This window comes from Mustela lutreola, chromosome 9 (assembly GCF_030435805.1).
Source record: "Mustela lutreola isolate mMusLut2 chromosome 9, mMusLut2.pri, whole genome shotgun sequence".
NCBI classification, from domain to species: Eukaryota; Metazoa; Chordata; class Mammalia; order Carnivora; family Mustelidae; genus Mustela; species Mustela lutreola.
The window spans coordinates 81,561,507-81,584,168 of NC_081298.1; the positions used below are offsets into that span (position 1 = coordinate 81,561,507).

The 22,662-nt window shown below is 39.4% G+C and overlaps 1 pseudogene; it reads left to right on the forward strand.

The window, feature by feature from the left end:
* The first annotated feature begins 4,121 nt into the window (after nt 1-4,121).
* On the forward strand, nt 4,122-18,446 carry LOC131808385 (lethal(2) giant larvae protein homolog 1-like; annotated as a pseudogene).
* The last annotated feature ends 4,216 nt before the right edge of the window (nt 18,447-22,662 follow it).

Consider the following 22,662-nt stretch of genomic DNA (forward strand, 5'->3'; position numbering starts at 1 on the left):
CAGTGAGCGGCAACAGCCTGATGGTCTGGGAGGGCTGAGGGCTGTGGATGGAGCCCCGCGGCCCCTCTTCACACTGGCACGGGCAGTCTCGTGGCAAACATCAAACTGTCACTTGGTTTCATGTGTCTGCTGTCTAATAAGTTTATTTTGGATCAGACTGATTCGCCAGCATATGCTCAAGATAAAATGTTCAAATGATGCAAAGTGGGATTTTCAAATTACGATCCTGAGCACTTTTTTTTTTTTTTTCCTTATCCACTTACATGTAATCTAAAAATAAATACCCAGGCTCCACCAGGATGTGACAACTTCAGCAAACAAAATTGAAAATAGCTGCCTTACAATCGTCTCTCCCTCCAAACGAAACAGGGGAAAATATACCTTTAGAGAAAAATACAGCGCCTGTTAAGGAACAGACGAGCTACTCACAGCAGGTTTGTGAAGAGAGGCACAAGGACATAAACAGCTCAGGATGGGTATCAAGCAAGAAAAAAACCAGCCAGCAATCACTGTGCTGAATCCCGGAAGGGGCGCGGGGAAGTGGTCACAGGTGATTGTCATGTGTGATAATTATTATTACTGTACACCTGCTCCTCCGCACTAATTAACTTTGGATATGCAAATCAGTCCTATTGCATCATGCCCCTGCTCTCCTCCCCTACAGATAAGAAGATGTTCAGCTGCTGGATTTAATTAGGATAATGAACGCCAGGCCCACGGTGGCTTGGCAGGGGAGGTGGGGGGGGAGCTGTGACTGACCTTTTCTCCCAAAACGTTGACATTTTCTAAGGCTTCTGAACATTCGAAGTCACCTCCATGGCTGGGACATTGATAGGAGCGGATTGATGAGGTGTCATTAGAGGAGAGACGCTATGGCCCCAGTGTTTGCTGGGAGAATACAGCAGGTGTTCTGACAAGGACACACACCATCACTGTTATTTGGCAAACAATTCTCTTGATTCACTAAAGTCAAGCATGCCAGCATTTCTTTATAAAAGAAAACAAGGCTGTTTTTCATAACCACCCAAAGGAGAGGTCATCACTAAATTGCATTTCTGAATTACTTTTCATTTAGCATCAATATATTTAAAAGGTTTCTATTATTCCTCTCCCCTCATCCTCCTCCCTCCGCTCCCCTCCAGTCCCCGCCCACCTCGCCCTGCCCAGATTTCTCGTGGCATGTAAGCCGAAAACATTGCGTGACGGTAAGTTAAAAAGGGTTAAGTTTGTTCATATTAATCCCTACAATTCCCCTCCTATAATATAAGGTAAGACAAGGGCTTCTGTGATTAAATGGAAAGAGGGCAGAGCAGTGTCTTCTTGTTTGGATATCTGGTCTGCTTGTTTATCAAAAAATTGTTTTCAATTATATATATATATATATATATATATATACATATATACATATATATATAGCCTTATTTGAATTTCAAATTCAAAGACATGCATACAAAATAATACTGAGGAACATAGACTGTAATACAATTCTGTTTCTCTCTCTCTCTCTCTCCCTCTGATCATTTACTCGGCTTTAACTTTTTAGCCATCTGTGTGTAGAGCCTTTCCTGTATTTTCCGTTCTGACAATGGAGTTTTATGTAGTCATAAAATAATACCATATTAGATCTCTCCTTTTTTCCTGCTCTCTTCTTACTGTGTTAAATTATAATAGAAGAATAACTTTAGGAAACCAGCCAATTTCACAAAGAGGCGAAATAAAAGCCCCTTGGTGTAGCTGAAAAATCAACCTGATCAGAGCCCAAGAAGGCAATGCTAATCCCATTTCTAAAGTAGAGCAGAAAGTTTCAAAAATTAACCAGGATTTAAAGGAGAAATAATAGAGGATCATTCTGTTTCTATAATCTTGATAGGTTGCACGTTGCATGAGGTTTCCTCTAAGAAATCAGAGTTTTGTGATAGGTTATGATAGGTTACTTTTTTAAAAAAATATATATCCAGATGATCTATCTACTCTTTATCTCTGAAAAAAATCTCATTAATATCATAGGGCAAATATCATAATTACTGTGATACCATGTTGGTAGGTTAGAGATATTTAAATGGATCCTTTCTCCAGTATTTAAAAAAAAAAAAAAATTAGGTAGCCAAACTGGAGAATTCTCAGATAATAGAGACTCTCATCATCTAATATAAAGGAAAATAACAAGTGCATACAAAGGAAAAGACTAGTATCCTTTTTTTCTATGAAGTGTTACAAAATGTTGGAATTAAGTAGTCAGTGTTTGTCTCCTGTACCAATAGTTACTTGAATGCTATAGGTTACAGCTGGTTGCAATAGTCGTTTTTTTCTGATCACATCCTTTCATAATGAGATTTCAGCATACACCAACAGTTAACATTTGGCAAGGTACAGCTTTTAGAGATTATACACAGGGACTATTAACATGGAGCTAAACGCATCCCATAAAATGAGGGCGAACATCCTAAGTTTGCTTATGTGTGTGTATTTCTTTCTTTTTCCAGATCAATCACTTCGCCATTTGCTTCTTAATCACAATTTTACTTAGACTAGTTCTGCGAGTACTAGTATGGGTCCTTTTTCCTTCTTGCTCCTTCCTTTTCTCCCATGCGTTTCTCTTAAGCTTCGTACCTTCGGTCACAAGGCTCCCATAGTTGTATCTAGAACCATTTTGGGCAGCTCTGTCTCCTTCTTGTTTCAGTATTCATTTCTCTGTGAAAGCTTGTGCTGCTGATTTCATTAAGAATATTCACAAGTATGTTGGCATTTTTATTACCATCTTTATTTGTTGTCAATCTCAGTACTAGAGAATAAGAGCTGCTGAACCAAGAACCTAGAGGCAGCATTTTGGGGGAGGCAGCGTCTGACCATGGAGAGAAAAGCAGGGGCATTTCCGACTTTGTCCTTCCCTGGCTCAGACAACTCCAGCCCCAGACTCCTGAGACATGGGGCACTGGCTCTTTCACCCCTCCAGTGCTTGGTGTCAAAGGCAGAAAAGGTCAACACTGCCCCAGCCTCATGGCACGAAATTATGGTGGAAATTCACATCTAGATAAAAGATCTAATAAAATCAGAATTTAAGGAATTAGGATTCAAAAGTCAGACTCACTAGTCACGACATTAATTTGGAAGATAAACTCTTTATTCCTCAGTCAGTTTCATCTTGCTGGCTGTGTGTCTTTGGGCAAGTTCTTTTCCTGAGGGTCATCATTTCATTTCTAAAATGAGGATAATAGTAGTACCCCACAGATTTCTAGTGAAGATTAAATGGGATAATAAGTTACATAAGTTTGTAATGCTCAGCTCATAATATATGTAAAAAACCACTGCCACTGTGTCTAATAACACACTGGCAAATGTATACAGTAGCATATATGATTATATATATGTGTATATATATTCATACATATATATAATATATATATAGAATGTTAAACTAAATAAAGTGTTATTTCTCCGAACTGCTTACCTAGTGTATATATCTCATCAGGGAATTTTCAGCATATTTCAGCTATTGTTTGTAAAATCCTTTTGCACCTCTATTTGGACATAAAACTCTGTGTATTTCAGTTTGAATGGGAGAAATAAATACTTATTTAAACATAACTACCTCTTTTTTCTATTCAAGAGATTATAGTAGCTAGAAAGTTGGATACAAATAGAAAAATGGAATACTAGGACCCTGTGACCTTTGCACATGTATTTTATCTGAATTTCAGAGCATATTCTTAAATTCTTTAATTTGAGAACTTGTGAACGTATCTACAGAACTTCATGAGTAGAAATCTTTGGGTATTCTAGACACTCTTCATATATAATTTAAGCTCAGTAACACAACCTATTATTTGCTTCGATTTTTATTTTCACTATCTGACCAAGTAAAGCAGAAACCAATGGCTTTTCTGACTTACCTTATTTTGTTTTTTATTATTATCTTTTATTTTATTATGTTATGTTAGTCACCATATAGTACATTATTTTAAGCTGCAAATATGTTGTCCACTTTTGAGCCTATGCAGTTAACCTGAAATCTGTCACACAATGAAATTAACCATTGCTTATTTTAAAGTGGAGGCAGCATGAATTAAAGAGAGTCAGAAGCCCTGGGCTCTCTCGTCCTGGCTTAGCTCTGAACACACTGCATGGCCTCTTGTGAATCACTTTGCCTTGATGATTCACATCCTGCTCATCCTCGAGGTAAGCTGACTCTGTCAGGGTTTCGCAGTCTTTACTGTGCGTACTCATCACATCGGGATTCTGATACAAGGAAGAGTCTTAGCAGCAGGCCTGGGGTGGGCCAGTGATTGTGCATTTTTAAACAAACTCCCAGGTGAGGCCAGGGCTCCTGGTCCACAGACTCCACTCTAAAAAACAAAGAGCTGGGTACATTCTTGGACAAATGCTGCATAGTTAAGGACTTCTCTATGTGTGTTCACAAAAAAACATGTCACGATGGCCTCAAAGAGGGATCCAGCACAATCCCTTACATGAGGCTAGTAGTGTATTCCCAAGCAGCAGTGTATTCCCATCCTCTTAGTCATCACGGCATTTCTGAGAGGAGCCTAAACTCAGAAAAGTTGAATCGCTGTCTCGAGATCACACAGTCATATTGCCAATACGTAGGAAACCCAGGAGCCTTGTCTCCAGCCAGCCGTGTTCACATAACCATGACGCCTTCCATGGTCCCCTTTGTGTCCACCAGGCCCCAGAAGACACGAGGCCTAACAACGCCTGATGACCTCATTCAGTATCATCCACAGCCCCGCACTTACGTATTTCCTTTAAGATACCTAAATATTGATAAAATCTAGTGGTTACCTGTTAGAGCCAACTTAAGACTTCCATTTTCTTCCACATCCTTCCATTATTCTAATGCTGCCTTCTCTTCACCAACTACAGAAAAGCCTCTCCGGCCAGCATGTACATTTCCAGTTTCAATTGCTACAGTACACGAGTTCTAGATCTTAAAGGCCAAAAAGCATCTATTTGACTAAAGAGCTATAAGGCAGCCATAAAAATTATGGATCACAGAAATAAGCAATTAGTGTTATCTTCAATTGCTTTATTGGCAGTATTCACTCGTTAGAATAGAGGCAGCCGTAAAACAGATTGCAACATACTGTATAACAGCATATGGGATTTTACATTATAATGCTAGTCTCTGCCAAGAAGTCATATTTTCATTTGAATGCATGGAACAGATTATCACAGGGTTTCCAGCATTAGAAGTGGATGACCCTCACTTTTTTCTGTAGTTGTTGTGGAAAGGCAAATCCTGAGGTTACGCCTAAATGAAAATACACACAACGGCGAATCGGCCTCTGCTCCGTGCCTGCATCCTGGGCCCCTGGAAACTGGGCATGGCATGGAGCTCCGGCAGATAATAAAGTCAATCTCTAGCGTGGTGGATGGAGGGAGAGTTGAGGGTTTGCCAGTCTTCCAAACCAGCTGGCTCCAGTTCTGGAGGAAACGGCTCACCCGCCCATCTCATCACAGCTGAAGTGTCACAAAAGGCACCACGCGCACAGGGTTCGGAGATAAAACAATAGGAATAATAATACGAAGTAGAACAGGCTCTCTGCTGAACGTTGGGAGATGTTCTCCAGACGTCCACTCTGCCATTTTACAAAACGTGTGTGAGCATGTTTATACGTAGCAGATAATGTATGTACAGACCTTCAAATACATAGACCCTGGAATGTGTTTTAGCAGGCCAGCCTCTCAGGAATCACCCACAGGCCAATAGTCAAAGAGTTTCCCCAGCCCTTTGCACACTTGACAGGGTCCAATATGGCACACCTGGAAATGCGGCTCAATGCCCACTCTCCTGTTTCAAGTTGGAAAAGGAGTAGGGAAAAGTACATCGAGCAGATTCTCTTTCCAAGATCAGCCTGTGATATAGCAAATGAAAGGCTTTGAAAGGCAGGATTGCTGAAAAGGAAGCTTGTGTGGTTTCAAATTAGAAGTCATATTGTTGCACTCACAGTTGATCAAATAAATATTAATCACCAAATGTATTTATGTCACTTCTCACGCAATTGCAATATATTTCAAATGTGTTTTTAAATGGTGGATAAAACACACTGGGAGGGCAAAAAAAAAAAATCTCCTTTTACAGAACCTCAGATACTAGGCAGCTAGAGGCATATGTAGTAATTTACCAGAACAAAGGAATATGTTTGAATTCATTTCTGTGTGTTTTCTGCTATTTATTCAAATCTAGTATAATCCAAATAATTTGATAGTCTTCAGAATCTAAGTACAATGATGTCATGTTAAAAGTAAACTTTAATCTGACATGTTAAAATGAATTAGTGCATTCACGAAATTTTTTCTAGTCTCAAGTCTGTAGAAATTATACAACTGTAGAAAAATTAATTGTAACGAAAATTCTCATAATTTTTGACAAAGATTATCCTCAATGATTACAAATGCAGTTAAATGCAACCAAATGATGCAAAACAAAGTATAGAAAAGCTGCAGCTTTTGATATCCCTTGGTTACTTGAACTAACATCTTCAGTTCTTAATTTCCATATCTGTATGTTTAAGGACTCCTCCCTTTCTTCATAAAGGGAATTGGTGAAAAGATGATTAGACTAAAAATGCAAGCGTGTTACAACCTAATCTTGCCTATGCTATGTAGTAGCCTGTGTATTGATCCACCGTTTAAATTCTGCGTCAGCTGTCATGGATTCATCTGGAACATTGCATAATGACCATAACACCTAGAGCCTCCTTCTAATCTGAGCTTACAGATTTTTTGAGGTACTTCTCACGTGATTAGAGTAATTTCTCATGAATGAGCACCTTGTCTTCTTTTTAGAGTAAGAAAAGTTGGTAGTTTTCCAGGAGCCAAACTAGGGGGGGCCTTTGACAAACTGAACATGAAAACAAGAACCAAGACAGTGGCTAGTTTATGCTTTTAGAAAATGCATGCTGACAGACTGAGGGTGTTTCACCAATGTAGAACGTACAGTGAAACATCTGCCTTTTGGTTCAACAGTATTTTCCTCAATAGCCCACCAATTTTCTTAATTTGGCAGCTGTGGTCTTGTGATTGAGGCGACCTTATTATATAGAAATGTTGAGAAGCAAGCTGTTCCTTGGGTCTGTAAAGTAGAAAACTCAAGGGATTACATATTTTTTAAATGTCAGTGAACATGTGAGTGTGTGTGTGTGTGTGTGTGTGTGTGTGTGTGTTTCACCAAAGAGGGTCTCACTGAGTCAGACAACAGTGACACCAAAAGTTAATGGAGAAATGTTTTTTAATATATTTATCTTGTTATGTAGCCATGTTACTTAATTCAGCATTGTACAAAAAAACCAACGATGAATAATATCTTGCTATATAATGACTAGTTTTTCCTCTCCTTGCAATAAAGTAAAGCATTTAAGAAAAAAAAAAAAAAAACCCACAAGCATCTCAAATAGCCTCTGCTTTGCTGCAAAAAATAGACTGTGATGAGAGTAACTCTTCCAATCAATTATGCAGCATGGTTTTAAGTGAGGAAAAATTTCAACATACGTATCACTTCAAAATATATACAGCATGTATCTATATGTACAAACTGCGTAAATTTTGAAGGGCTACGAAGCATATATTTTGCTACACCAAAGCTCTGACTGTTAAATTGATTGCAAGAAAACTATAATTTCTTTTGCTGAAAAACTTGAGCAATATGAATCTTACTGGGATTATTTAAACTCAGTGGTGTGTGTATACATCTATATGTGTGTGGGTATAAACAACAGGATTTCTACAAATTCTCTTCAGTAGGCTCAGAAGCAACTCCTCTAACTAAAATATTGCTCTGAAATTGTTTCCTTTCAAAATGACTATAGTAAATGAACATACTTCGAATTCCACAGTCGATACATATGGACTCTGAACCTGAGCCCCATAGGGGAGTCACTTAATGTCATTCACTCCCTTTATATACATGCAGGGTTAGTGAATGGTCTCCCTTTAAGAGCGCCCTCTAAAAGAATGATCTGCCACATTAGCCAGAGCAATGTATATATATATATATATATTTTAATTTTGGCTGAATTCAAGAATGAGTCTGTAGGCTAAAAGAATTGATCTGTCACAAAGCAACAGATTGCAGTTAGAGACTGCCAACAAATCATAAGCAACAGTAGGTAATGACTAATTGTAACAGGAATGAGGGAACAGAGGGTGAAGATTGTTTCAGAAAAGGTAACGGGAAAAAATGATCTTTCCCAAAAGAAATCAAACATTTTTGTTTTGATATTTGTTGTTAAATCAAAGAACAAGCCCAGACCTCTGGTCTTCTCAATAGTTCTTACTGATGCTGATCAATTTGACAATTTCTAAGAGATTTGTGATTTTCCATCACAGGTTGTTTTTTCTGTTCTCTTATTCCTGTTAATACTATTCTAAGATGCACTTTTGAGGTTTCTCAATGAATCGCTATTTTAACACACTCTTTGGAGCTACACAGTCTAAGACTTACAGAAAACCTTAACCATGACTTTCACTTTGTGGTAATGAATATACAACATGATCTTAAAAAAAGGATTGGGGGGAGGAAAGGGATTTATGAAGATTTACAAGGTCCAAGAAATAGAATGGCAAGAACAATCATATCCATCTTTTTTATTGATTAGAATGTTGCAATTTTTAATTATCTATTCAATCTTACTTCCTCAGATTTTCACAAAATACTTCTTTCTAATTATCAATGTACACAAACATAAATTTGTTTACAGCAGAAACTTAACCTTTTAAAGCTTTAATTTATGAAATTACTTGGAGCTTGAGGTGCTTAAAGAAATTAAACTTTGCACTAAGTTCAAATGCTTTGGGGACATTCTGTAACAACAATTAAGATATTTTGTGTAGTTGAAACAAGAATTTTGTGGCTGGCTGTGACTGCAGAAATTACAAAGCATATTAGGTCAAGTATAATATATTTTTAAATGTTATCTATTTTGTTTAACCTTAAGTTTTTATTTTCAACCAACAAAGGGCAACAAGATTGCCCATATACATATTCCAAATGTAAAAATAACAAATTCCTTAATTGATGTTGTAGACTAGTTACCCCAATCGTTAGGTGATTTAACCTATTTATCTCACTGATACTCTAATTCCTATTTTATCTGATACCTTAATTATCTGATACCTTAAATATCTGATATCTTAATTCCCATTTTACACAGATACTGTAATTCCTAAATCCTCTGCTTTCTACATCGTATCTAGAATTCATGTCTATTTAATAACTAGATCTGATCGTCTTTGCCTCCGCCTTACTCAAAGAAGAAATAAATAAAGGAAGCTAAGAACTACCCTTCTTGCTTAAGTCAACATTGATAGATGTCCCCAAATTGTTTCTCAACAAACCCAACTCTTCCTTTGCTGGAAAAGAAAAGAGCTGTTTCAGAATGTCAAATTCCAAAACAATTAGCCATTAAAGTAGAGACGTAGAAAAGAGAAAGTAGTATTTGCAGAAACAAATATCAGAACCAAATTCAATGGGAGGAGGATGAAAAATGATGCACAATGAGCTCTCGATCATTGAAGCAGCACGTCTGAGGGAAGAGAAGGAGCTAACGGCACAGGAGATGCCCTAAGGACAGCAGGAACCTTGTGAGAGGGGCCAGAAACAAACAAACAAACAAACAAACAAAGAATAGTAACAGGAAAAATTTAAAGCTCTGAAAAAGAAAAGTAAACCCTTATCAGAAACCCATAAAACACCAGTAGAAAATCAGAACTATACTTTGCTCAATTTTAAGTATTTCCCTCTAATGTTCCTCTTTCATGCTCTGATTCTTTAATACTGATAAATAGCTCAGTCTAAATCCAAGCTGGTAGGGGTCAATAGGCTTGGAATTTCCCATCTCTACGCATAATTGGTACGCACCTAAACCATTCTTCTGTTTCCAAGTATTAGGATATTTGGGGGGGGGGAAACATGTATCAGCATATTGATAAATGAAAGTCCCCTAAAGGTATTCATATTTACCATCAAACTGTTTGAATCTCTCCCAAGGGGTAAAGTACAGATGACTTCATGCTCCAGATTTCAACCCATTATCACCTATATTCTTTACATGCAAACACAGAGCCAAGGGCCCAGCCGCTCGACAGTGGTAACCCAACTCCGGCCGCACTCAGACTTCAGGCGGTGCTTAGGGACTGCTGTAGCACACAGAACCAAATGCCAGGGTTACAAAGGGCACTCAGTTCACCAGGTACAACAGAAATACCACCAGTAATTTTCAAGGACTGATGAAACACCCCCCAAGGTGAACTCCTTCAATCATTTATTCATTTGTTCGTACATGAATCATTTGTTTATTTGTTCGTTCAGGAAATATCTAACAAACATCTACCTACCGTGTCCCTGGTACCGTACAATGCTATAGCCTTGTGTCTTAACATTGTAAATACTGTACATATATTAGGGAAAATAATATCGTCTGCAACAATACCAATCATAAAACTTGAATTACCACCTCTTTTTCCCACATTCTGAGTATGCCTGGGCTTTCATGTGGGACATGTTTATAACTACTTGATACATTTGAGTCATTTCAGGTAGATCTCTACTTACACAGAAATACTTCATTTAATAGTCAAGCTATAACATAAGCTTACATGAAACATTGTCCTCTTAAAATAAAATATTCCTGGAAATACTTCACCTTAATATGAGTGAAATCACCTCTCAGCCCCTCCACCAAAGGAAAGAAAGCCTAGCATGAAAACACCGGAATACTGGGTTAGAGTAAGGCACTGAAAAGGGGAGACAGAGGTACAGGAAAACAGACATGGCACCCCCATTTCATGATGGTGTCCAGGACTAGCTTCACTTCTGCTCCAGGATGAGTATTTCAAAGTAATTCAGAATTGAGTGAGTTGATTATTCATCTTATTTGTCTTGCCCAAGTTACTATGTGAGATTTCCCATAATTTCATTCTATAATTCGAAGTGCAATCCTTCCAATTGATGAATTTATAGATTTCGGCCAAAATGAATAATTTCTGCTTCTGTTTTCTGTTTGTGTCACCAAAATGCAGGCTCAGATTAGACACTGCCCTACATATGCCCTTCTTTCTACTTTCTCTAAGTTTGCTATTATTTTTTTGAGGTGTTTTAACCAGAACTGCATATTCTATTACATACAGATTCAAGTTCATATGTACAAATATATATCACATATTTCCAATATATATTAAAATCACTATTCATATATATATATATATATATACATATATATGTATATATATGTATATATCTACAGCAGAATGTTTTCCTCACAAAATTAACTTAGAGTAATCTTAAGAGTTTGGTCAACATCATTATTCCATGTGTTAAAATAAATAGGTAACTGATATACTTTCTATCAATAATAACTACAAGCACAATTTATGGCAGATTTTGACTAATAAACTCAAAAATTACAAATACTTGGCAGAAACCTGACTACAGTAATTATTTGATGTAAATTAAGAGTTAGTACTTTAGCTAGTTTTTTTTTCCCTAAATGAGCTTGTTTGTAAATGTTGGTAGTTGATTTAATAATTGTTTTAAGAAATGACCATTTCTTTGGAAGGCCCATGTGGAAAGAAAGCAAATCTCAGATTTAATCACTCTAGGCCAAAATTCAAACTTTCCTTTGGGCTGTGTAGACTCAGACAGGATCATGGCATAATTGAGCATTTACTGGGAAAAATTTTCCAACCAACCCCCAACTGTTCCCTTTTACCATCTCAGAAATCACCAACTCTGATTTTAAGGACAGAGAAAAGTGGATGAGGGCCCCCAGGTTGCTATTGATAGTAATTCTCACAGGATTCTTAGGCGCATCCTCGGTTTTTTCAGAGGGGACCATGGCTCTTGTACCAAATTTTGTGTGCCTGTGATTCCTTCCAGTTTACACCATGGCACATTCGACTTCTCTGTGGAGCTGTCCTTAGCCACGGCGACCTCGGTTCCTGCAGGTGACAGTATGGCTTTCTGCTGATTTATTAAAAATCTCCCGTGTTATGGCTCCCGTGTACTCTCTGGAGTGCGATCATGTGACCAGTATAATCACAATCTGTCTCCCTGCTAACATTTCTCTACTTTGGTTATTTGTTTGATAAAGTGAGGAGCTTCCCTTTTGTTGCCCTTCATCAGAGCTTAATGTCTTTACTTTGGGATCAATATACTTTATGAATAATTTTATTTCCTTCTATTTTTATGGTCTTTTCTCCTCATTATCATACTGAGTTTATTAGCTGGTGCTGTCAGTATCTCTACCCTGTCATATGTTCCTGAGGTACAGTAAATATCACTTGTGTTGTAATTAATATGCACACCCTCTGCAGTAATTAAAGTACAGACCCCTTCAACCAGCTGAGCTTCCTACACTAATTCCACCTTATCTTCATAATGAACTTATTGTAATCTGAAACTACTACTGAATATTGTTCAGTAAGGCTGGAAGAATGAAATCTAACGAGATGCAATAATATTTGTGAACATGTTAATATAAAAAATGAATTTAATTAGTCTAAATCTAATTAAATTTCCCATACAATTAAAAGCCTCCCCTTCCTTCCATTTTTAAAATCTAACAAATGCCACATTATTGCCCTTTCAGTTATTTCTACAGAGTAGAAGAGTGGACAAGGGATTGTTTTGCCCCTAGAAGATACACACACAGGAAAGCTCAAAGGAACCAGACATTGGACAGTGACATAGTAGGGAAATAACTGAGTCCCCCTGAGGAATTACTATCTAAAATAGAAGACTTACAAGATTTAGACAAATCAAAAATCTGACCTTTCTTAAAAAACAAAAACAAAAAAACTCGAGCAAAATAGTTTCTCAAACTTATCAAAAAAAATCTGTGAACCAAAAAACAAGTCTTAAAAATGCCTAATGCCACACGCACTAATGCAAGGGGCACTGAGGCACAGTCCCTGTCCCCAGGGAGCTTATATGTTCATGAAAGAAAGACATATTTCAATCCTGTAAATATTTATTGGGCATCTTCTGGAAATAATGGAGACAATAGGTGTCACAGAATGTCTACACAGGATGGAAAAGGAAAAGTCTGGCACTAAACTCACACCTTGAAGAACAGGGGAGAGAACATTCTGGGCAGGACACTAGCTGCTGCTGTACAGATTCAGTTTTGCTGGAGAAAAAGAGTCTGTGTAAGTCAGGAAAAAAAATAGACACAAAAAACTAAATCAAGATACATAATTGGCACAAAGGAGAAGCATGGTGAGGAACTGCATGCACATTTAATAGTACACTTACGCTGTCAGGAAACATGTCAGCGAGAAAAGTGCATGCTGGAAGGACAGAGCTGCACTAGGCAGACAGCTGGCAAACAAGCCCTAAAACTGGGTGACGGGTCAGGCATGACCACAACAGTGCCAACCAGTGGGATTATTTCAAGGGGGAAAGATGTTACCAAAAGGGTAGAGCCCTGCTTCTTTAATTATTCACAGGAATGACTTGGATCTTGGAAGAAAAGAAATCATTCCAAGACTGTAGATGAAACTAAATTAGCAGGCAGCACGGCATTAAGTACCAGTAAACACACACACACAGAGAAAGAGAGAGAGAGAGAGATAAATGTATCATCTTGAGAATTTAGAAGTGGTTTAGTGGTCAAAACACTTGTCACTGAGGACAATACATTTATTCCCACAGTTGTTTTCTTGTTTTTGTTTTTGTTTTTTTAACTACCCTAGCTGATGAGAGATTTATAAGACATGTTACCTAAAGGATCACTTGGAAGGAAGTTACCAAGTTATGTCATCCTTCCAGAAGTAGAATCTAAACTCTACCCTTTCTTGGCACCCGTTCTGGCACGCTCAGGGCAATGATGGATGGGCTCCCCAAGAAAAAGCACCATCTCCCATTCTACTGGACTTGAAATGAATTCAGTTGAAAAAGAATAAGAAGCATTTAGGGCAGCATCAATATGACATTCTCTGCAAAATTATCAGGGCCTTGCTTTTAGGCATGAAATGTCCCTTGGCCAGAGTACCTATCCCTGTGCCTAAGGGATACCACTACCATTGCTAACACCACATAGGATTCTTCCACTGCCCTGCCCCAATTTGGTCTAAAGCGTCTCCCTTGAAATGGCCCTTTTTTCCCTTAATGCAGTAAGTACACAGAAGTTTGAAAACCTAGAATCTTCTCTGGCTATCCCCTAATATAATACAATGAAGACAATTTAAATTTTATGTAAATTACAGCAGTCAGAAGGCAAAGAGTTCTGAGTAGAAACAGGATAATCTAGGAAGTTATCCCAAAAAGCAAACTTCTGAGAACTCTTTGCAACAAAGAGCTTCAGTGATGAAAACAAATAATATGTTGAAATGTATTGCTACAGCTATGCATTGCAAATCAAAGGACCTAAAATAAAGTGAGGCATTCTCTAGAAGAGTGCTCACTATATTTTAAGGAAGATTTAAATGTGCTTCAAAAGGGCAGCATGGAGAAAATGAAATGATACTGATACCAGGAATAAATTACAAAGAAAATCTGGGCTGTTTTGCTGTTAAAAAATAAAACTAAAACATGTTGACATCTACCTGATAGCAAATATGTTCACGTTGAACCTGACCATCAAAGGGAACCTACGTCTATGTAGAAGGAAATCTGATAAGAATGACTAGAGCTCCTAGAAGATATACTTTTAAAATTCCTGACTGAGAAAGTTTTGGTTATGCCCCTGAAAATCGGTGAATCCAGAATGTCAACCCCTTTTTAGAGAAGTCAAGAGAAGTCAAGAAGTGGGTGTCTGTGTCTGTGTATGTATGCGTTTGGATATATGAGAAAGCAAAAACTGGAACTCAGGAAAGGAAGTAACATGACATTTCCTTCAGTATGCTCTTCCAAACTATTAACTGAAGATCTGATCATTTATCTTAATTTAGGCTTCTTCATCTTCAAGCTCTGTGTTCTGTTCATTGTAGGAGTGAACCTGATGCTGAAGGATGGTCTCAACGGGCAGGAAAAGTTCTAAAAATTTTAAGCAAGTGTTGCTCATAAGTCTGGATTTCTGAAAATTGTTCATGTGAAAGATGGGCTTGGCTTTGTAGCAAATATTTTGTGACTCATGATTTATTTTGTATACTCAGCATAGCTTGGGAGCAATGCTAATGTTTATGGATTATTGCGCTAACTTGGAAATTATAGTGTAGTATTTGTAATTCAATAGGAGCTTTCTTAGAAAGCAGATGTACTTATATTTGCACATTGGTGAAGTTAGTGACAAAGTGTAGGAACCAAAGCAGTAGACAGATGTCAACTCCATGCAGGATTTTTGCACCTGTGATGTGTGTGTATGTCGGAGGGGGGGGGGGGTCAATTACAAACTTCCATTTGGTGATATACTCTTGATTCAGTAACAGCTTGTAGGCATGTTGTGTTCATAAGGAAATGTCAGTAAGAAAGGTTTCGTCATGAGCCTCCTGGTGTCTTCTCTAGCTCCTTTCATCAGTGTGTTTATGTACTGGACCATCAATCCCTTAACATCACCCAGCTGAAACAAAGAATCAAACATGACAACTTAATGATAAACAAGTGGAAAACAGAACATGCTAGGATGCTTACCTGAAAAACTTCCTTGAAGGAAACCACTGATGATGAAAAGAAAGTTTATATATTCTTTAATCATTTAATACTACTGACATCGGTATAAAACACAAACAGCAAATTCCTCCTTCCTTTATTTCCACAGCTACTGTAGTGAGTTTGGTAATGTACATAAAACCTCTTAATCTACTGAATGTTAGAATTGTCATCATTTTCTTCTGTGGTTATCACTTTTCTTTGGTCCTAAAAGCCCTAATTGTATTACAAGATGTCAAAGCAAAACCCCAAACTCCAATTTGCCTTCCTTTCTTTCTAGGCTTAACTGAATGGGATCCTGAAATTAAATTTCCCTGGTTTGCAAAACTCTCCTCTCAAATTAACACAGAAGTGATTAAAGGCATTTTTAGGTATAGGCATACCTATTTTTAGGTATAGGTATATCTCAGCTACTGTTTTAATATGAAAATGACTTAGAAATTGGTAGATATAACAACTATTGTTGGTATGAACTAGAGCATGTCTCGTAGTACGGATAGCTCAGGTAGAATCCATCTTGAATACTCTTATTCTTCCAACTCTCTTTGTGTCTAGCTTCTGTGTCAAATAAAGACTTAGGCCCAAATGCTCACTGGATGCCTAGCGTGTGTGTTTGTGGCAGCTAAATAACCTCTGGAGAAATGGTATAGTTAAAATATAGAGGGGCACCTGGGTGGCTCAGTGGGTTAAAGCCTCTGCCTTTGGCTCAGGTCATGATCCCAGGGTGCTGGGATCGAGCCCTGCATCGGGCTCTCTTCTCAGCAGGGAGCCTGCTTCCCCATCTCTCTCTCTCTGCCTGCCTCTCTGCCTACTTGTGATCTCTGTCTGTCATATAAAAAATAAAATCTTAAAAATAAAAATGACACGTAGAAAAATTATTCTCCTGTATGTATTCAGCATTAAGACAGATATCCATTGGCTTACCTGCTTGGCCCCTTTCCGCCAACATCCCTGCCAAGCCGTGGGCCCATGTTGTAAGCTCTGGCGAGTTGCAGCGCCCCCAGCCAGCTTCCAGCACCTTGAGCTGGTCTGTCACCAGGGGCCAGAACTTGGCCCAGGAGCCATGGTGATGAGGTCTGCTGCGGAGCTGCAGTGAGGGCCACACAGTGCAGTTCTAGGACATCTCCAGCCATGGCACCGTGGCCACAATACAAGTTTAGCATAGCTATCCTCTTCCAGGCGGACTGCAAGCATGTCCATAGCCTGGCCAGTCACAGGTAGGAGATGACTGGTCACCCTTCTGCAGTTTGCACCCAGAGTCTGTGGCATTCTGCAAGAACACAGCCCAGATGGTGGTGATAGGCACTGCAGGCTACGTGTTGATGCTGAAGCTAAGCAACCACTAGAGCAGGTGGTCAGCGCGGCTAGTGTGGTCCTCCTCCAGGACCACAAGGGCTTCACATATTAGGGCCACCAGTGGCTGAGCTCTCATTCTCTGGTTTCCAGCCCTATGTGCTGGTTCAGTGTCTGCCATCAGCTGCTGTCATATCCGTCATGCTCCATTTCAAGTGATGCCTTGGGAGCCTTGTATCCTTTTGCACCAGTCATGGCTATGGCCTCTTCAACCACCAGTGCTAAGAGCCCTTTGCTGGCCAAGTGCATCCTTCAGCTGCAACAACCCCTTGGCCACCGAGGGGCTGTGCTCCTGGGTGAAGGTGCTCAAGAGGTCACCGTGCCAGTCTTTCCTGTGCAGCCATTCACCAGGAAGAGCCACGTTTCTGGCAGGAAGCGGCAGCTAATGCTCACCTCAAGTGGCAGGAGGTCCACGGGTGGAGCAGGCCCGCCCCAAGGGCGAGATGGTGATGCTCACGCAGCCCCGCAGTGAGTGAGCCCTGCTGGCTGAACAGTTCCTCTCCGGCATCATGCGCTGCCTCTTCTTCCCGACACCTTCCTTGGATATGCAGCCCACTCTGTGTGGTGCGAACTCTGGCTCCACGTTTGCCTACGCGATGGCGGTGCAAACGGCGGGCACAAGGCGGGCACGGTGGGAGGAGCCAGCAAGGAGGTGTAACCTACACACTGCGCACCCACGGTGCGGGATGTGTGTGACCTCGTGCTGCCTGCCTTCTGAGTGGCGTCACCGGACCTGGTGCAGGTCCCTGACGTACAAGGCGATCACGCCTTGCACACTGCCTCTGGGGAGCAGTTTAAGGTGTTCAAGGTGAGCCCAAGTGAGCGCCGAGTTCAAGGTCAAGACCGACCACAAGGACTGTTGCCTGCCCAAAATGGCACTGGCTGCTTTTGCCAGTGTGGCCGATAAGGCCTATACGAAGACCTTCCAGGCCTGCCTCACCAACCTGAATGCCATCTGTGTCTTCTCTGTACCTAGTCCGTGCTTGCAGAACCACTATTCCTGCATCTGGAAGGAGAACATCAGCGTCATTTCCTTCTGCATGTTCACACGTCGGAGTCCAGTCTTTTACCCGATTTTCCCAGTCGGAATCTGAACACTTCTCCTTAAGTGCCCAGAACATGACAGAGCTGCTCACCTATCTGGACATTAGCAGGCTCCATGATCCCGCCCGTGCCAGCTACAGGTTCCCAGAGTCACCCAAGCTGAGCCAGGCCAATGGGACCCCGGGAATCATGCTGGCCCCATGAAGCTGTCATGGGAGCCCTGGTCCTATCCACAGCAAGGCAGCAGACAACTCTAGAGCCACCAGAGGCCATCCTGTTGCACATGTCCATGGACTTGGCCACCAGTGTCTGCACCACACCTGGACACAACAGGAGATGGCAGGATGAAGACATGAAAGACTTCATGGGCTCCTCTGAGGATTCCGAGAAGAATCTGGGGAACCTAATGTAAGAAGAGGCTCAAGCCTGCACTATCTTGGTCAAATGAGGAAGGCCAGCGCTACCAGCCACCTGCCTCACTGAGAGCTAGGATCCAGCATCCCTGGCTCTTGTGTGGCCCTTCCCTTGAACAAATACCTGCTAATCTGTGGGCTCCAGTCAGATCTGCCCACCCCAGCCTCAGAGTGTGGGCTCAGTACTCAGCCCAGAGCTTCTGGGGCAGATTCAGACTGGCCTCTTCAGAGGACCTAGCGCCACAAGGAGAAAAGAGCTGAGGCTAGCAGGTATGCCATCTCCTGTTCTACACACATCCAGCCTCAGGATGTGGGCTCAGTACTCAGCCCAGAGCCTCTGGGGCAGATTCAGACTGGCCTCTTCAGACTACCCTGGGGGCCTAGCACCACAAGGAGAAAAGAGCTGAGGCTAGCAGGTATGCCATCTCCTGTTCTACACACCATTCTTCCCACCTTCCTTTACAAAGAGTATTTTTCTAATGCCTGTGCTGGGCCTGGACAGTCATTTCTAAAACTATTTTGATACTTGCTCTTGAGCCAGCTGCCTCCCACATCCAGCCTGTCCACGAGGGCCCGCAGTATGTACATATCCATATATGCGACTGGGAGCACCTCAGGGCACACAGGTCTAGAACCTGTTCTGGCGAGGGGCTGGAGGGCAGGATAGGTTTCCCTTAGAAACCTTGGGGTCACCCCAAGGTTTCCCTTAGTACCTTGGGGTCACCCCTTTTTTGTTAAAATCTGAGTTTTAATGTCAAAAATACTGATTTTTTCATATCGAAAATGAAAGTATATAATGACTCTTAAAGGGGGGGAAAATGAGAGTACCAATAGAATGAGCCAGAACAAATATTTTAGTTATGATTTTTACATTCCATGATTCTCTATACCCAGCATTGCTACCCAGAAGGTTATGGAAGCTATGGGAAAGGAATCAGATACTTATTTTTAGCTAAAACATTATGGAGTTTAGGCCTGAATTTCCTAAGTGATAAGGTTACCCATGTGCCTTTGAGAAAATGCTGAGAAACTTTTCTGGGTCTCAGACAGAAAATATAAGTTGTGAACTTCTTTAATGGCTGTGCCTTCCAAAGTAGAACAAAGGGAAAGAGTTATTGAGGTAACTAAAACAAAGCAAGAAATACTGCAGAAAAAGAGAAAAATATTTTTCCCCAGGTCTGAATCTAGCAGCTCAGAACACATGAAGGAGATGAATGAACTGAAAAGGTATTTGCAGCTGAAGAGATAGATGCTGAGCTATTATTTCTTGTTGATGCTATGAGATATTTATAACAACCAAAAACCTCTTGAAAATAAAATCAGCACCCAGTTTTCAGCAACAATATTCAGATTCCTGTAGCAATATTATACCTAAAACAGTAGTTCATGTTTAAATATTTTAATAATGACTTACATAAAAATTTGTTTTCTATATCAGCTGTGTCTATATTCAGATGCCATTTTCAGAATATTTCCTTTAATAAGCTTCTTTTCCCATACCTATTATAATAAACTTAGAGCAAAATAGTTTTTCAGACTGCTTCCCTGTCCTAAAACCTAATCAAATCATATTTAGAAACCTTTTTTTACATGTGCTACTTAATTTTTTAAAGGAAAATGTTGAAAGTATGTTTTTTAGAAGTTAAAATTTTCATAATCCCCAAAGCATTTTGGAGTCCACTTTGAAAACATGATCTGCTACCTTTCCAGTTTAAAAACTAATAATACACATACAGTGGTTGACATCTCCCTTTGTGAGGTATAAGTTCCAGAAATCAGACAACATTACTGAAACATCTGTTATTTCACATTTTCCACTAAATGGCATTTGTGGTCACATGATCACAAGAAATTACCACCATGCTTCTAGTCATTAGAGGTATTGTAATTTATATGACTGGCTTTCATTGCTGCTACAGTTTGTATAGGTACATATGAAGTGGACGAGGGGAAGGATGCTGTTCAGAGACATCAGGTGATATCCTGCTGGCCTGAAATATACCATGTGTCTCCCAAAGCTTTTGGACTCGAGAGATTCTTTACGTGTGAGCTAAAACAAAACCCATTTAGTTTTAACCCTTATGCAACACTTTGCTAAAATCAAATCTGAGATGTATTCTTTTTCAAATAAGACTTTGTCTTCTATGCCATATCAAAGCAACTTGTTGACAAGTGAAAAGTAAATTATACATGTGGTTAAGTTTTATCTTGATTTGCTTCTGGGGATTGCTTTTGTGTGTGTGTATTTGTTTTTCTTTGTTTCAGTTTGTTTGTTTTATTGTTGTTGTTATATGATGCCAACCAGTTAATTTCATAGATTAATTTTTTGTTCTGGTAGTGACTGAATTAAACAGGTTCTTTAATTTGCTGATGCTTAGCATACAATCTTATAGACACAACCTAAATGAAGGCTTTACATATTAAAGAATATGCATTTAGGAGAAACTGAGTAGAAATTGAGAGTTTCAAAAGTAATCTATACTGACTTCTGATTCCAAATCCACTTCTAAGGTTTTTTTTTGTATTTCATGACATATTCCTTAAAACAACAAAAAAAGGCAAAAAAGAATGTTCTATAAGACCACTACTTACAAAGCTTAGAAACTGAATGCACTACAGTGATTTTTATTTTTCATAAGTAGCCACAACACCTCCCTCCTGCTTGCTCATCTTAGATGTAACTTGGACACTATTTCCAACAAGAGATGAGGTCTGTGTGCCCTCTTAAAAATTGACTGGCTTTGTGACTGTTTCGACTGACAGAGTGTGGCCAAGTTGCTAAAGACCATGAAGCTTCTGCCTTATTAATGAAAATACTTCTTCTTAAAAGCTTATACAAAGCCCAGTTGCACAGAGGCCACTCTGCTGTGAGGGAGACTAAACTAGCACCCAAAAGAAGGAACCGGGTAGAGGTTGTGAGATGAGAGGGAGAGAGGGATGTCTAGGACCCCTCAGCTGCTGGGGCCTCTCACTTCTCTAGTTCTGGTCACTGTGTGTCTGTACCCCCAATAGAGACCCTGGGTGACAACTCTCCAGCAGAGCCCCTTCTAAACTCCCACCCACAGAACCCATGAGAAATAAAACAATGGTTGTTTTAAACCACAAAGGTCAGAGAAATTAATATATTTAGAGATCATGTATTAAGCAAATGTTTATTGAATGTCTACTCTGTGCCAGGCAATATCCTGAATACTGAATCCTGCAAAAATTTTTGCGGCCCCAAAAGTTTAATTAATACCTTCATTCATCATCTGCATTCCCATGACTCTTTAGATAAATAAAATAGCACTTATTTCTTTCGTGCATATTGTCTCAGTTGTATACATGTTTGATTATAAACCTCTCAATTCAGGATCTGGGTCTTAGTAGACTTTGTTTCCCTCTGTAGAGCACACAAATGTTCAGTGAATCAATCACTGATTGATTCACAGCACCTATCTGGATAAGAAAATTCAGTGACATCATTATCCCCCATGGTAAAAGTGAAAAGCTTTTAATAAAGGTTTTAATGCATGACTTCTTTAAAATAGCTGAAGTTTTCAACTAGAGGCAAAAGAAGTACTTTTTTTTTTAAAGAAGTACTTTTTAACACATTTGAGTATGTGATCTTTATTATTAAGCTATTTCTGTAGCAGTCAAAAAAAAAAAAAAAGACTTTTTCAAATACTCCTAGTCATTAGTAAATAAGCCTTATGTTATTAAAATAACTAGCCCTTTAACTAGTTTTGTTTTGTCAATTGGTCTGTTTCCACAGCTCTAGATTGTTTTGTTCTAATTGTAGCATAAAAACGGGCCTTAGGTATGATGAAAAAGTATGCGGTGTCCAAGACCTCCAAGTTACGATCTTCCTTCCTGCCACTAGTCTATGCTGTTGCACTAAGTACAGAATGTTCATTCAGTGTCCGTGGCATGTTGAAGGATCACTTTTGTCTAAGATTTTTAGCTCAAATGGAAAAAAGTTAAATGCCTGATTGTTTCCTCAAATTAGAAGCAAACAACTTAAATTCTTTTAATTCATAAATTTAAGTATTTAAAACTTTGTCAATTCACAAAAGAAAATTTTAGGGGAAAAAAATCTATTTTGGGGGGAGGGGGACCTCCCTTTCTAATTTTTAATAGAGAAGCAATCCAATCTTCATAGCTATACATTCCCAAAACTTTTAGTTTTTGCTACTTTCTCCTGGTCCTCTATCCCAGTTTGATCTACATTTAATGATCAAATGAGTTTCCAAATCCCATGAATTCTGCCTC